This window comes from Protomyctophum parallelum (genome assembly GCF_964188405.1).
Source record: "Protomyctophum parallelum genome assembly, chromosome: 17".
NCBI classification, from domain to species: Eukaryota; Metazoa; Chordata; class Actinopteri; order Myctophiformes; family Myctophidae; genus Protomyctophum; species Protomyctophum parallelum.
Window position 1 is genome coordinate 39,994,099 of NC_139719.1, and position 16,619 is coordinate 40,010,717.

Genomic DNA, 16,619 nt, shown 5'->3' on the forward strand with positions numbered 1-16,619 from the left:
AAATCCACCAGAGAATTCACACTGGGGAGAAACCCTATGGATGTGATCAGTGTGGACAACACTTCTCTCAAATTGCAAGCCTTAAAAGGCACAGAGAATTCACACTGGAGAGAAACCCTATGGATGTGATCAGTGTGGACAACACTTCTCTGAGAAGGCCAGCCTTAAAACCCACCAGAGAATTCACACTGGAGAGAAACCCTATGGATGTGATCAGTGTGGACAACACTTCTCTGACAAGGCCACCCTGAAAAGTCACCACAGAATCCACACTGGAGAGAAACCCTATGGATGTGATCAGTGTGGACAACACTTCTCTCACAAGGCCACCCTGAAAAATCACCACAGAATGCACACTGGAGAGAAACCATATGGATGTGATCACTGTGGGAAACACTTCTCTCATTTGACCCACCTTAAAAGCCACCAGAAAATCCACACTGGAGAGAAACCATATGGATGTGATCAGTGTGGGAAACACTTCTCTCAATTGACCCACCTTAAAACACACCAGATAATTCACACTGGAGAGAAACCATATGGATGTGATCAGTGTGGGAAACACTTCTCTCATAGATGTTAAAATCTCCCAAACATGTTTGAAAGTGAAACATCCCTTTAAACATGTAGTCTTTGTTCAGTACCAGGGGTCTGCCCATCGCACAATCTCTTTGGTAAAGAGAAATAAATGTACATGTGGGTTACAAATTCCATCCTAAAGGAGAGAGAACCCTGCAAAGATTTATCAGCTTGTGTTTTAGTTCAATGTCTTCCAGTTTCCCTTATACAGTTTCACTTCTATTCACTTCTATAACTGTTTTTCTTTGTAAGATGCTGGCGTCAAGGCGTATGTAAGTAAATTAGGCTAATATGTTCTACAAGCTTGTAGGTCTTACAAGCTTGTAGGTCTATGAGCTAACAGCGTATGTAAGTAAAGTAGGCTAATATGTTCTTAAACACAGTAGAGCCCAGGCCTTAATTCCCCCTTCATATTACTGTTGATCAATTGTACTTTTAACACAATTCACAAAAATGGTGTTAGTGAAGTAGGTATGGAGACATGGGAAGACCTCTGTTACTGAACAAACAATATATCAATGATTTACTTGAGCCATTTTAACAAAACATCTTACAGCACCTTTAACATTTCACAAAGGCAGTTCTGTAGTTCCGCTGAAACTCAAGTCAAAGAGGTGTAAAATGGTCTCAGTTCATCCATAATGTGATCATTAACAGGTGATCTGTCCAATGTCAGACACCCAGTGACCATTAACACGTTTAATCTCTGCATTTGAATGCATTGTTTACAGTGACTGAAGCATCAGCCATCATCATTTAGCCTGTTTACATTTTAACCTGTGGGAAGAATGTGAGTGTTCTTCATTATTTAGCATTTGAATAAAATCACAACCCTATTGAAACTAATTCCACACACCTGAGTGCTCCTCATTCCCTCAGAGCAACACAACCTGAACAATGACTTAAAGACTTAAAGTTGTCCAGGTTTACACAAATACAGTTGTTGATGTTATTGTGTCTGTTGTTAATAACAATGTAATCATGGATATATGATATGATTATTATAAGTATAATGACTTATTCTGACTTAATTAATTAATAATACCTTACTTACTTAATAATACACATGTTTCTGCACACAGGCCTACACATTACACCATGGGATTTCACTGTCAATATAGATAAGAAATAAAATTGGAACACAATGAGACTTATACGATATACTAATTTGTTGTTGGGACTTGACCAGTCTTGTACAGAAACCAGACCACTGTCTTCTATACTAAAGTGGAAACAAATTGAACTTACATTGCAACTTAAAAAAATAGATAAAAATATGACATCGTAAAAGATGTTTAGGCCTTCACAGTGTGCCTACTATTTATGAAGACTGTCAAATTGATGTGTGCAACTTTGGGAAAAAAAGTACAGGAGATGCTGTAGTATACTTATACGTAAAAGACAAGATGTGAAGGCTTGTGTACTATTTATGAAGACTTACATTCACACAGACTGATAGGATGTACTTATGTTGTATAATGTATAATTGTATCTAGTTTAGATTCATTAAACATGAAGCTTACAAAGCAATCTCATAGTTAGCAGTGCTGTCCCTGAACGCGTTGAAAGAACGGTCGTTCACAAACGTGTTCATATTTTGGGTGAGCGTGAACTGAACGTACTGTATTTCTGCTGGATGAACATCATTGTGAACGTGTTCATTTCTGGCGTGTGAACATCACTTTCTCATGTTCAACTTCGTTCAAGAGTGTGTCTCCATACAGCCTTCCAGGGGTAATTCCCGGCACTAAAACACACCATAAACATGCCTTAATATCTAGCTGAAAACCCACCAATAAGACACAGAAGACCCTTATCAGACACAAATTAACTAATCATTCTCAGCCGTCACTGGAGCGTGCATCAACTGCATGATGATCCACTCATGCACGCTCTCCACGCAGACAGACAGCAGACACAGAACATGCTATTTTCAGCAATAAAGTCTGTGGTTTTATATGGCTATGGGCTCTGGCAATAATACAATTAAAAAACCGAATAATAACTAATAGTTCATTTCTTGCAACCATGAACTTTAGCTCAACATTTTGACATTTTGAACTGTGAACTCCCAGCACTGGCAGTTTCTTTCTAGAATGTTGCATGGAGCATGGCCTGGCCGGGGGAGGAGTCAGAGAGGGGTGGAGCATGCAGTTAGTTTGGTGGAGATATGATTCAATTGTTCTCCTCTTTGGCCAATCAACACAGAGCAGTTAGTGGTTTCACCTCAGACTCTCTAGTATAAGAAGAGTTTGTAGTTGTCAGTTCTCCACAACTCCTCCAGGATATCAATCATTTCTGACTGTGGACTCCAGACTTCAGCTGAAGATGAACTCTACCAATGCCACCATGAACAGTTCTGATCAACAGGGAGGACCCACTGATCATCAAGACCTCTGTAAGTTACTTACTGTGTCTATATAGATATACAGCATGACATAAAAAGTTATGTTTGTTTTGTTTTAATATTAGCATTGACTTAAAATACAGTTCTTTTTCTAAGATGCACAACAGATAGTAATTTATCGAACTATAAATGTGTGCTAATGTATAATTGTGTACATTAACTTTGTTAGTTTAAGTCTATGGAGTATAACTAAGCAATGTTTCATTTGTCTTTGTTTCCAATTCAGGGTTGCATCATCAGCCTAGTTTACCTGTTCTACCAGAGGTGAATGAACAAAGAACCTTGGCTACGCAAAAACACCACTGCTGTGATCAGTGTGGTAAACGCTTCCCTACAATCACCAAATTTAAAATACACCAGAGAATTCACACTGGAGAGAAACCCTATGGATGTGATCATTGTGGACGACACTTCTCTGACAAGGCCACCCTGAAAAGTCACCAAAGAATTCACACGAGAGAGAAACCCTATGGATGTGATCAGTGTGGACAACATTTCTCTAGAATGGACGGCCTTAAAAGCCACAAGAAAATTCACACTGGAGAGAAACCCTATGGATGTGATCAGTGTGGACAACACTTCGCTACAATGGCAAACCTTAAAAGCCACCAGAGAATTCACACTGGAGAGAAACCCTATGGATGTGATCAGTGTGGACAACATTTCTCTAGAATGGACAGCCTTAAAAGCCACAAGAAAATTCACACTGGAGAGAAACTCTATGGATGTGATCATTGTGGTAAACGCTTCTCTAGAATGTCCACCCTGAAAGAACACCAGAGAATTCACACTGGAGAGAAGCCCTATGGATGTGATCAATGTGGACAACACTTCTCTCAAATTGCAAACCTTCAAAGCCACCAGATAATTCACACTGGAGAGAAACCCTATGGATGTGATCAGTGTGGGAAACACTTCTCTGTATTGTCCAGCCTTAAAAGCCACCAGAAAATTCACACTGGAGAGAAACCATATGGATGTGATCAGTGTGGACAACACTTCTCTGTATTGTCCAACCTTAACAGACACCAGAAAATTCACACTGGAGAGAAACCATATGGATGTGATCAATGTGGACAACACTTCTCTACAATGGCAAACCTTAAAACACACCAGAGAATTCACACTGGAGAGAAACCATATGGATGTGATCATTGTGGACAACACTTCTCTCAAATGTACAGCCTTAAAACCCACCAGAGAATTCACACTGGAGAGAAACCATATGGATGTGATCAATGTGGGAAACACTTCTCTCAAATATCCAGCCTTAAAACCCACCAGAGGGTTCACACTGGAGAGAAACCCAAATAATTGTGATGTTTGTGGAAAAGCTTTTTAGTAATTCAAATAATTTAGATTTTCACAGGGTTGTACACACTGGATTTAAACTGTTGACTCTATTGTTAGAATTGTACTAATTTGAGCCACTGAAAATGTCCTGACCTCACACATGAATCCACATTACAACCAAGTGTAACATGTTGATCCATATGTTATTTTTTAAACAATTGTTTTTTTTCTAGATTATTAGGATGGCGATGAAAAAAATGTTTCCATGTATAGATTAATTGCAAGTAAACTTACTATTTGAACGGACTGGTCTTCTGCCATGTTACAGATTCCCCAGCTTTTAGTTGTATGTCATTAAATGTTCGGATTAATTTAAAAATGGAGGACCCTGGTGTAAACAATTGTTTCCTCGTATCAGTTTTTTTGTATTGACCTGTACTTTAGTTGAACTGTAACCATTCTACAAACTGAATACAATGTTGAATCAATCGTTTGGCCGTGCTTTACAAAAAATATAGAATATCATTAATTGTTGTGTTACTCAACACTAAAACAAAGTGCCTATGTATTTAGTTATGATGGATATTTAAAATGCTATTATGAAAGGTTGTTTTTTCTTCCCGTTTTGTTCTTCTTAGTATATAATTAAAATGTACACTTGATCTATATAGTGACACATTATGTTAAACAAACCACTGTCTTCTAGACTAAAGTGAAAACAAATTTAACAAAACAAATTGACATTGCACCTTAATAAAATTAAAGTACAGGGGATGTGGTAGTATACTGGTAAAAGGGCAGGTAAAAGGACATATAGGGCAGATTTTGTTCAACTTTGACACCTCAAATAATATTTAATTATATGAATTTAGAATTTAGGCATTTAGCAGACACTCATAATCCAGAGCGATTTACAGTAGGCCTAAGCAAGAACAAAGTTGAGCCTATGCATACGCCTGTAAGGTCAGAATCAGTTGAGAATTAAAATAAAGCAATTTAGTCCAACCTAAGAGGAATTTGTTTTCTTTAATTACTGGACTTGTCAATATGTCCGTACACGGACACGTGTGTCTGTGACAAAGATTTTTGATCACCATGTTCTTATTTTGATCATAGGTTTTCTTCATAAAATATACTGATATACTAATATACATTGTTAGTTATATACATATAACATTATATATACATGACATTATATATACATGTGTATGGCACATTGGACGGGAACCCGTTTTGGTGTTTTAACTAATAATTATGTTATACTTAAAAAAAAAAATAGATCGACAAGATCATAAGTCACGAGCTTGTAGGTCTGCTATTTTTGAAAAATCATGAAAATGTGGCACAAATCTTTGAATATATATTCTTTCAGAATACTTTTTTTTACGTCAGGCGTGAATGGGTTAAATCCTCTTAATGACTCTGCTGCATTAATTGATATCCACTTATACTATTCAATAATGTTTGTATAGATTAAACAAATGTTTCCATGTATAGATTAGTTGATTTTTGTTGTTACTTTTGTTGAACTAAAACTTTGTTCAACATTTTATTCACAGTTTGTAGAATGGGTACCATGTGTTATATGTTAAACAAATCAACTTAAAAAAATTGAGTCCTCACAAAAGTCTGAGTAGATGTTAAAATGTCCCAAACATGTTTGAAAGTGAAACATCCCTTTAAACATGTAGTCTTTGTTCAGTACCAGGGGTCTGCCCATCGCACAATCTCTTTGGTAAAGAGAAATAAATGTACATGTGGGTTACAAATTCCATCCTAAAGGAGAGAGAACCCTGCAAAGATTTATCAGCTTGTGTTTTAGTTCAATGTCTTCCAGTTTCCCTTATACAGTTTCACTTCTATTCACTTCTATAACTGTTTTTCTTTGTAAGATGCTGGCGTCAAGGCGTATGTAAGTAAATTAGGCTAATATGTTCTACAAGCTTGTAGGTCTTACAAGCTTGTAGGTCTATGAGCTAACAGCGTATGTAAGTAAAGTAGGCTAATATGTTCTTAAACACAGTAGAGCCCAGGCCTTAATTCCCCCTTCATATTACTGTTGATCAATTGTACTTTTAACACAATTCACAAAAATGATGTTAGTGAAGTAGGTATGGAGACATGGGAAGACCTCTGTTACTGAACAAACAATATATCAATGATTTACTTGAGCCATTTTAACAAAACATCTTACAGCACCTTTAACATTTCACAAAGGCAGTTCTGTAGTTCTGCTGAAACTCAAGTCAAAGAGGTGTAAAATGGTCTCAGTTCATCCATAATGTGATCATTAACAGGTGATCTGTCCAATGCCAGACACCCAGTGACCATTGACATGTTTAATCTCTGCATTTGAATGCATCGTTTACAGTGACTGAAGCATCAGACATCATCATTTAGCCTGTTTACATGCACGGCCCTTCGCTGACTCCATCGTCTGGCACATAAACACATTCTCTACTGAAACGATTAATAAGAATAACCAAACAGTTATGAAACAATATGAAACTCTATATTGGGCAAGGCTGATGACCTCGAGGTCATCAACAAGAGGTCCATATTTGTGAAGGTCTGTGAAAGTGTCTGTCATTTTAGGTTTTAGCCAGCCATGCTGTAGGCTGGTTGAAAATGGGCAAATTATTTTTAACTTAGAGCTTCACTTCTGGCGGTTCCCGGAACAAAACATTTTGGGATTGGGGTCCGCGGCCAAATAGGCCTACATCATTTTGGGAGTCCTTGACATGACACATTTGGAGCACCACTGCTACTGATATAGCAACATAGGTTTTTCAGAAAACTGATTTAGAAGACATTTGCAGAATCGGACCATTTTGGCCTGAGATCAGATTCTAAAAAGGTCTTCTACATCCTGACAGTTTTCTGAAAAAGCTATGTTTCTATGTCAGTCGTTTTTTCAAAAATAGCAGACCTACAAGCTCGTAGCACGCTACTCGGTGGCGTGCTATGAGCTAACAGCGTATGTAAGTAAAGTAGGCTAATGTTCTTAAATACAGTAGAGCCCAGGCCTTAATTCCCCCTTCATATTACTGTTGATCAATTGTATTTTAACACAATTCAAATTATGAAACAGTAATAATGATGTTAATGAAGTATGTATGGAGACATGGGAAGACCTCTGTTACTGAACAAACAATATATCAATAATTTACTAGAGCCATTCTAACAAAACATCTCCCTTACAGAACCTTTAACATTTCACAAAGGCAGTTCTGTAGTTCTGCTGAAACTCCTCAGAGTCAAAGAGGTGTAAAATGGTCTCAGTTCATCCATAATGTGATCCTTAACAGGTGATCTGTCCAATGCCAGACAACCAGTGACCATTAACACGTTTAATCTCTGCATTTTAATGCATTGTCTACAGTGAATGAAGCATCAACCATCATCTTTTAGCCTGTTTACATTTTAACCTGTGGGAATAATGTGGTAAGTGGTAAACGCTTCCCTAGAATGTCCAGCCTTAAAGCACAATTCACACTGGGGAGAAACAATAAGGATGTGATCATTGTGGACAACACTTCTCTCAAATGAATAGCCTTAAAGCACACCAGATAATTCACACTGGGGAGAAACCAGATGGATGTGATCCAACATGGGATCCAATGGGATGGCGTAGGGGAGATACTATCGATGACACACTGTTTTGGCTCTGCCCTCTCTGACGCGGTGGGAGGGACTTTTCATAGCAGTGGCCACTAGCCCGCCCCGACTTCACACAGCATTGAACAGGCTGTATAGAGCTTTATATAGTTGCATTTTCGATTATTATCACAACTTTGTCATAATTTAACTCAGACAAAGTAGATGCCAGCGTGCCAGTAGATACTCTGCTTTAAATCCATTTTGGGCGGGAACCCCTTTTGGTGTTAGCATTATGTTATGCTTTAGCTATTGAAAAATAGCAGTTCTACAAGCTTGTAGGTCTGCTATTTTTGAAAAATCGAAGAACCACTGAGATAGAAACATAGCTTTTTCAGAAAACCGTCAGGATGTAGAAGAGATTTTTAGAATCTGATCTCAGGTCAGAATGGGTTAAGATAAAGCACAGTTAACACGAACATTCAATTAGACACACACACACACACACACACACACACAGACAGGCGACTGTGTACAAACGGTAGGTACCTTGTTGAATGGTTGCAGTCCATGCAGTGACGTCAGAGCGATGCACTTTGAGGTTCAACGTGAACGGAGGCGGCTGCTCATAGTATGCTTCAGAGAAACCGCAGAACAGAAGGCTTTGCTGCACACACACAGACACATCATATTACATCATTAACTTCATGTATATCACACATTCAACATTCATCATGCATAAATACATACTGTAGGCTACTTACATCTATTGAATAGTTTATTTAGTTTTAGTCACATTTTAGTCACCCGGAATGTTTTAGTGTTAGTCTAGTTTCAGTCGACTAAATATCATAAGATTTTAGTCGACTAAATCTACAGTTGATTTAGTCGACTAGAATGTATTTTGTCGGGCCTTGATGCAGCCGTAATGACTGTTTTTACACTTGCTGAAAATAGCCGATCTACAAGCTTGTAGATCTGCTATTTTCAGCATGCAACCTAGTGTAAAATGTCTTATACTGGATCTCTTGTCCACTAGACCCTTCCTAACATTTTAGTCTTTAGTTTTTATTTGTTGACGAAATCGTCTGTAGGCCTATATGTAGTCTTAGTTTTAATCACCATAGCTTAGTTTTCATTTAGTTTTCCATTTCTGACTGTGGACTCCAGACTTCAGCTGAAGATGAACTCTACCAATGCCACCATGAACAGTTCTGATCAACAGGGAGGACCCACTGATCATCAAGACCTCTGTAAGTTACTTACTGTGTCTATATAGATATACAGCATGACATAAAAAGTTATGTTTGTTTTGTTTTAATATTAGCATTGACTTAAAATACAGTTCTTTTTCTAAAATGCACAACAGATAGTAATTTATCGAACTATAAATGTGTGCTAATGTATAATTGTGTACATTAACTTTGTTAGTTTAAGTCTATGGAGTATAACTAAGCAATGTTTCATTTGTCTTTGTTTCCAATTCAGGGTTGCATCATCAGCCTAGTTTACCTGTTCTACCAGAGGTGAATGAACAAAGAACCTTGGCTACGCAAAAACACCACTGCTGTGATCAGTGTGGTAAACACTTCCCTACAATCACCAAATTTAAAATACACCAGAGAATTCACACTGGAGAGAAACCCTATGGATGTGATCATTGTGGACGACACTTCTCTGACAAGGCCACCCTGAAAAGTCACCAAAGAATTCACACGAGAGAGAAACCCTATGGATGTGATCAGTGTGGACAACATTTCTCTAGAATGGACGGCCTTAAAAGCCACAAGAAAATTCACACTGGAGAGAAACCCTATGGATGTGATCAGTGTGGACAACACTTCGCTCAAATTGCAAACCTTAAAAGCCACCAGAGAATTCACACTGGAGAGAAACCCTATGGATGTGATCAGTGTGGACAACATTTCTCTAGAATGGACAGCCTTAAAAGCCACAAGAAAATTCACACTGGAGAGAAACTCTATGGATGTGATCATTGTGGTAAACGCTTCTCTAGAATGTCCACCCTGAAAGAACACCAGAAAATTCACACTGGAGAGAAGCCCTATGGATGTGATCAATGTGGACAACACTTCTCTCAAATTGCAAACCTTCAAAGCCACCAGATAATTCACACTGGAGAGAAACCCTATGGATGTGATCAGTGTGGGAAACACTTCTCTGTATTGTCCAGCCTTAAAAGCCACCAGAAAATTCACACTGGAGAGAAACCATATGGATGTGATCAGTGTGGACAACACTTCTCTGTATTGTCCAACCTTAACAGACACCAGAAAATTCACACTGGAGAGAAACCATATGGATGTGATAATTGTGGACAACACTTCTCTACAATGGCAAACCTTAAAACACACCAGAGAATTCACACTGGAGAGAAACCATATGGATGTGATCATTGTGGACAACACTTCTCTCAAATGTACAGCCTTAAAACCCACCAGAGGGTTCACACTGGAGAGAAACCCAAATAATTGTGATGTTTGTGGAAAAGCTTTTTAGTAATTCAAATAATTTAGATTTTCACAGGGTTGTACACACTGGATTTAAACTGTTGACTCTATTGTTAGAATTGTACTAATTTGAGCCACTGAAAATGTCCTGACCTCACACATGAATCCACATTACAACCAAGTGTAACATGTTGATCCATATGTTATTTTTTAAACAATTGTTTTTTTTCTAGATTATTAGGATGGCGATGAAAAAAATGTTTCCATGTATAGATTAATTGCAAGTAAACTTACTATTTGAACGGACTGGTCTTCTGCCATGTTACAGATTCCCCAGCTTTTAGTTGTATGTCATTAAATGTTCGGATTAATTTAAAAATGGAGGACCCTGGTGTAAACAATTGTTTCCTCGTATCAGTTTTTTTGTATTGACCTGTACTTTAGTTGAACTGTAACCATTCTACAAACTGAATACAATGTTGAATCAATCGTTTGGCCGTGCTTTACAAAAAATATAGAATATCATTAATTGTTGTGTTACTCAACACTAAAACAAAGTGCCTATGTATTTAGTTATGATGGATATTTAAAATGCTATTATGAAAGGTTGTTTTTTCTTCCCGTTTTGTTCTTCTTAGTATATAATTAAAATGTACACTTGATCTATATAGTGACACATTATGTTAAACAAACCACTGTCTTCTAGACTAAAGTGAAAACAAATTTAACAAAACAAATTGACATTGCACCTTAATAAAATTAAAGTACAGGGGATGTGGTAGTATACTGGTAAAAGGGCAGGTAAAAGGACATATAGGGCAGATTTTGTTCAACTTTGACACCTCAAATAATATTTAATTATATGAATTTAGAATTTAGGCATTTAGCAGACACTCATAATCCAGAGCGATTTACAGTAGGCCTAAGCAAGAACAAAGTTGAGCCTATGCATACGCCTGTAAGGTCAGAATCAGTTGAGAATTAAAATAAAGCAATTTAGTCCAACCTAAGAGGAATTTGTTTTCTTTAATTACTGGACTTGTCAATATGTCCGTACACGGACACGTGTGTCTGTGACAAAGATTTTTGATCACCATGTTCTTATTTTGATCATAGGTTTTCTTCATAAAATATACTGATATACTAATATACATTGTTAGTTATATACATATAACATTATATATACATGACATTATATATACATGTGTATGGCACATTGGACGGGAACCCGTTTTGGTGTTTTAACTAATAATTATGTTATACTTAAAAAAAAAAATAGATCGACAAGATCATAAGTCACGAGCTTGTAGGTCTGCTATTTTTGAAAAAATCATGAAAATGTGGCACAAATCTTTGAATATATATTCTTTCAGAATACTTTTTTTTACGTCAGGCGTGAATGGGTTAAATCCTCTTAATGACTCTGCTGCATTAATTGATATCCACTTATACTATTCAATAATGTTTGTATAGATTAAACAAATGTTTCCATGTATAGATTAGTTGATTTTTGTTGTTACTTTTGTTGAACTAAAACTTTGTTCAACATTTTATTCACAGTTTGTAGAATGGGTACCATGTGTTATATGTTAAACAAATCAACTTAAAAAATTGAGTCCTCACAAAGGTCTGAGTAGATGTTAAAATCTCCCAAACATGTTTGAAAGTGAAACATCCCTTTAAACATGTAGTCTTTGTTCAGTACCAGGGGTCTGCCCATCGCACAATCTCTTTGGTAAAGAGAAATAAATGTACATGTGGGTTACAAATTCCATCCTAAAGGAGAGAGAACCCTGCAAAGATTTATCAGCTTGTGTTTTAGTTCAATGTCTTCCAGTTTCCCTTATACAGTTTCACTTCTATTCACTTCTATAACTGTTTTTCTTTGTAAGATGCTGGCGTCAAGGCGTATGTAAGTAAATTAGGCTAATATGTTCTACAAGCTTGTAGGTCTTACAAGCTTGTAGGTCTATGAGCTAACAGCGTATGTAAGTAAAGTAGGCTAATATGTTCTTAAACACAGTAGAGCCCAGGCCTTAATTCCCCCTTCATATTACTGTTGATCAATTGTACTTTTAACACAATTCACAAAAATGATGTTAGTGAAGTAGGTATGGAGACATGGGAAGACCTCTGTTACTGAACAAACAATATATCAATGATTTACTTGAGCCATTTTAACAAAACATCTTACAGCACCTTTAACATTTCACAAAGGCAGTTCTGTAGTTCTGCTGAAACTCAAGTCAAAGAGGTGTAAAATGGTCTCAGTTCATCCATAATGTGATCATTAACAGGTGATCTGTCCAATGCCAGACACCCAGTGACCATTGACATGTTTAATCTCTGCATTTGAATGCATCGTTTACAGTGACTGAAGCATCAGACATCATCATTTAGCCTGTTTACATGCACGGCCCTTCGCTGACTCCATCGTCTGGCACATAAACACATTCTCTACTGAAACGATTAATAAGAATAACCAAACAGTTATGAAACAATATGAAACTCTATATTGGGCAAGGCTGATGACCTCGAGGTCATCAACAAGAGGTCCATATTTGTGAAGGTCTGTGAAAGTGTCTGTCATTTTAGGTTTTAGCCAGCCATGCTGTAGGCTGGTTGAAAATGGGCAAATTATTTTTAACTCAGAGCTTCACTTCTGGCGGTTCCCGGAACAAAACATTTTGGGATTGGGGTCCGCGGCCAAATAGGCCTACATCATTTTGGGAGTCCTTGACATGACACATTTGGAGCACCACTGCTACTGATATAGCAACATAGGTTTTTCAGAAAACTGATTTAGAAGACATTTGCAGAATCGGACCATTTTGGCCTGAGATCAGATTCTAAAAAGGTCTTCTACATCCTGACAGTTTTCTGAAAAAGCTATGTTTCTATGTCAGTCGTTTTTTCAAAAATAGCAGACCTACAAGCTCGTAGCACGCTACTCGGTGGCGTGCTATGAGCTAACAGCGTATGTAAGTAAAGTAGGCTAATGTTCTTAAATACAGTAGAGCCCAGGCCTTAATTCCCCCTTCATATTACTGTTGATCAATTGTATTTTAACACAATTCAAATTATGAAACAGTAATAATGATGTTAATGAAGTATGTATGGAGACATGGGAAGACCTCTGTTACTGAACAAACAATATATCAATAATTTACTAGAGCCATTCTAACAAAACATCTCCCTTACAGAACCTTTAACATTTCACAAAGGCAGTTCTGTAGTTCTGCTGAAACTCCTCAGAGTCAAAGAGGTGTAAAATGGTCTCAGTTCATCCATAATGTGATCCTTAACAGGTGATCTGTCCAATGCCAGACAACCAGTGACCATTAACACGTTTAATCTCTGCATTTTAATGCATTGTCTACAGTGAATGAAGCATCAACCATCATCTTTTAGCCTGTTTACATTTTAACCTGTGGGAATAATGTGGTAAGTGGTAAACGCTTCCCTAGAATGTCCAGCCTTAAAGCACAATTCACACTGGGGAGAAACAATAAGGATGTGATCATTGTGGACAACACTTCTCTCAAATGAATAGCCTTAAAGCACACCAGATAATTCACACTGGGGAGAAACCAGATGGATGTGATCCAACATGGGATCCAATGGGATGGCGTAGGGGAGATACTATCGATGACACACTGTTTTGGCTCTGCCCTCTCTGACGCGGTGGGAGGGACTTTTCATAGCAGTGGCCACTAGCCCGCCCCGACTTCACACAGCATTGAACAGGCTGTATAGAGCTTTATATAGTTGCATTTTCGATTATTATCACAACTTTGTCATAATTTAACTCAGACAAAGTAGATGCCAGCGTGCCAGTAGATACTCTGCTTTAAATCCATTTTGGGCGGGAACCCCTTTTGGTGTTAGCATTATGTTATGCTTTAGCTATTGAAAAATAGCAGTTCTACAAGCTTGTAGGTCTGCTATTTTTGAAAAATCGAAGAACCACTGAGATAGAAACATAGCTTTTTCAGAAAACCGTCAGGATGTAGAAGAGATTTTTAGAATCTGATCTCAGGTCAGAATGGGTTAAGATAAAGCACAGTTAACACGAACATTCAATTAGACACACACACACACACACACACACACACAGACAGGCGACTGTGTACAAACGGTAGGTACCTTGTTGAATGGTTGCAGTCCATGCAGTGACGTCAGAGCGATGCACTTTGAGGTTCAACGTGAACGGAGGCGGCTGCTCATAGTATGCTTCAGAGAAACCGCAGAACAGAAGGCTTTGCTGCACACACACAGACACATCATATTACATCATTAACTTCATGTATATCACACATTCAACATTCATCATGCATAAATACATACTGTAGGCTACTTACATCTATTGAATAGTTTATTTAGTTTTAGTCACATTTTAGTCACCCGGAATGTTTTAGTGTTAGTCTAGTTTCAGTCGACTAAATATCATAAGATTTTAGTCGACTAAATCTACAGTTGATTTAGTCGACTAGAATGTATTTTGTCGGGCCTTGATGCAGCCGTAATGACTGTTTTTACACTTGCTGAAAATAGCCGATCTACAAGCTTGTAGATCTGCTATTTTCAGCATGCAACCTAGTGTAAAATGTCTTATACTGGATCTCTTGTCCACTAGACCCTTCCTAACATTTTAGTCTTTAGTTTTTATTTGTTGACGAAATCGTCTGTAGGCCTATATGTAGTCTTAGTTTTAATCACCATAGCTTAGTTTTCATTTAGTTTTCCATTTCTGACTGTGGACTCCAGACTTCAGCTGAAGATGAACTCTACCAATGCCACCATGAACAGTTCTGATCAACAGGGAGGACCCACTGATCATCAAGACCTCTGTAAGTTACTTACTGTGTCTATATAGATATACAGCATGACATAAAAAGTTATGTTTGTTTTGTTTTAATATTAGCATTGACTTAAAATACAGTTCTTTTTCTAAAATGCACAACAGATAGTAATTTATCGAACTATAAATGTGTGCTAATGTATAATTGTGTACATTAACTTTGTTAGTTTAAGTCTATGGAGTATAACTAAGCAATGTTTCATTTGTCTTTGTTTCCAATTCAGGGTTGCATCATCAGCCTAGTTTACCTGTTCTACCAGAGGTGAATGAACAAAGAACCTTGGCTACGCAAAAACACCACTGCTGTGATCAGTGTGGTAAACACTTCCCTACAATCACCAAATTTAAAATACACCAGAGAATTCACACTGGAGAGAAACCCTATGGATGTGATCATTGTGGACGACACTTCTCTGACAAGGCCACCCTGAAAAGTCACCAAAGAATTCACACGAGAGAGAAACCCTATGGATGTGATCAGTGTGGACAACATTTCTCTAGAATGGACGGCCTTAAAAGCCACAAGAAAATTCACACTGGAGAGAAACCCTATGGATGTGATCAGTGTGGACAACACTTCGCTCAAATTGCAAACCTTAAAAGCCACCAGAGAATTCACACTGGAGAGAAACCCTATGGATGTGATCAGTGTGGACAACATTTCTCTAGAATGGACAGCCTTAAAAGCCACAAGAAAATTCACACTGGAGAGAAACTCTATGGATGTGATCATTGTGGTAAACGCTTCTCTAGAATGTCCACCCTGAAAGAACACCAGAAAATTCACACTGGAGAGAAGCCCTATGGATGTGATCAATGTGGACAACACTTCTCTCAAATTGCAAACCTTCAAAGCCACCAGATAATTCACACTGGAGAGAAACCCTATGGATGTGATCAGTGTGGGAAACACTTCTCTGTATTGTCCAGCCTTAAAAGCCACCAGAAAATTCACACTGGAGAGAAACCATATGGATGTGATCAGTGTGGACAACACTTCTCTGTATTGTCCAACCTTAACAGACACCAGAAAATTCACACTGGAGAGAAACCATATGGATGTGATAATTGTGGACAACACTTCTCTACAATGGCAAACCTTAAAACACACCAGAGAATTCACACTGGAGAGAAACCATATGGATGTGATCATTGTGGACAACACTTCTCTCAAATGTACAGCCTTAAAACCCACCAGAGGGTTCACACTGGAGAGAAACCCAAATAATTGTGATGTTTGTGGAAAAGCTTTTTAGTAATTCAAATAATTTAGATTTTCACAGGGTTGTACACACTGGATTTAAACTGTTGACTCTATTGTTAGAATTGTACTAATTTGAGCCACTGAAAATGTCCTGACCTCACACATGAATCCACATTACAACCAAGTGTAACATGTTGATCCATATGT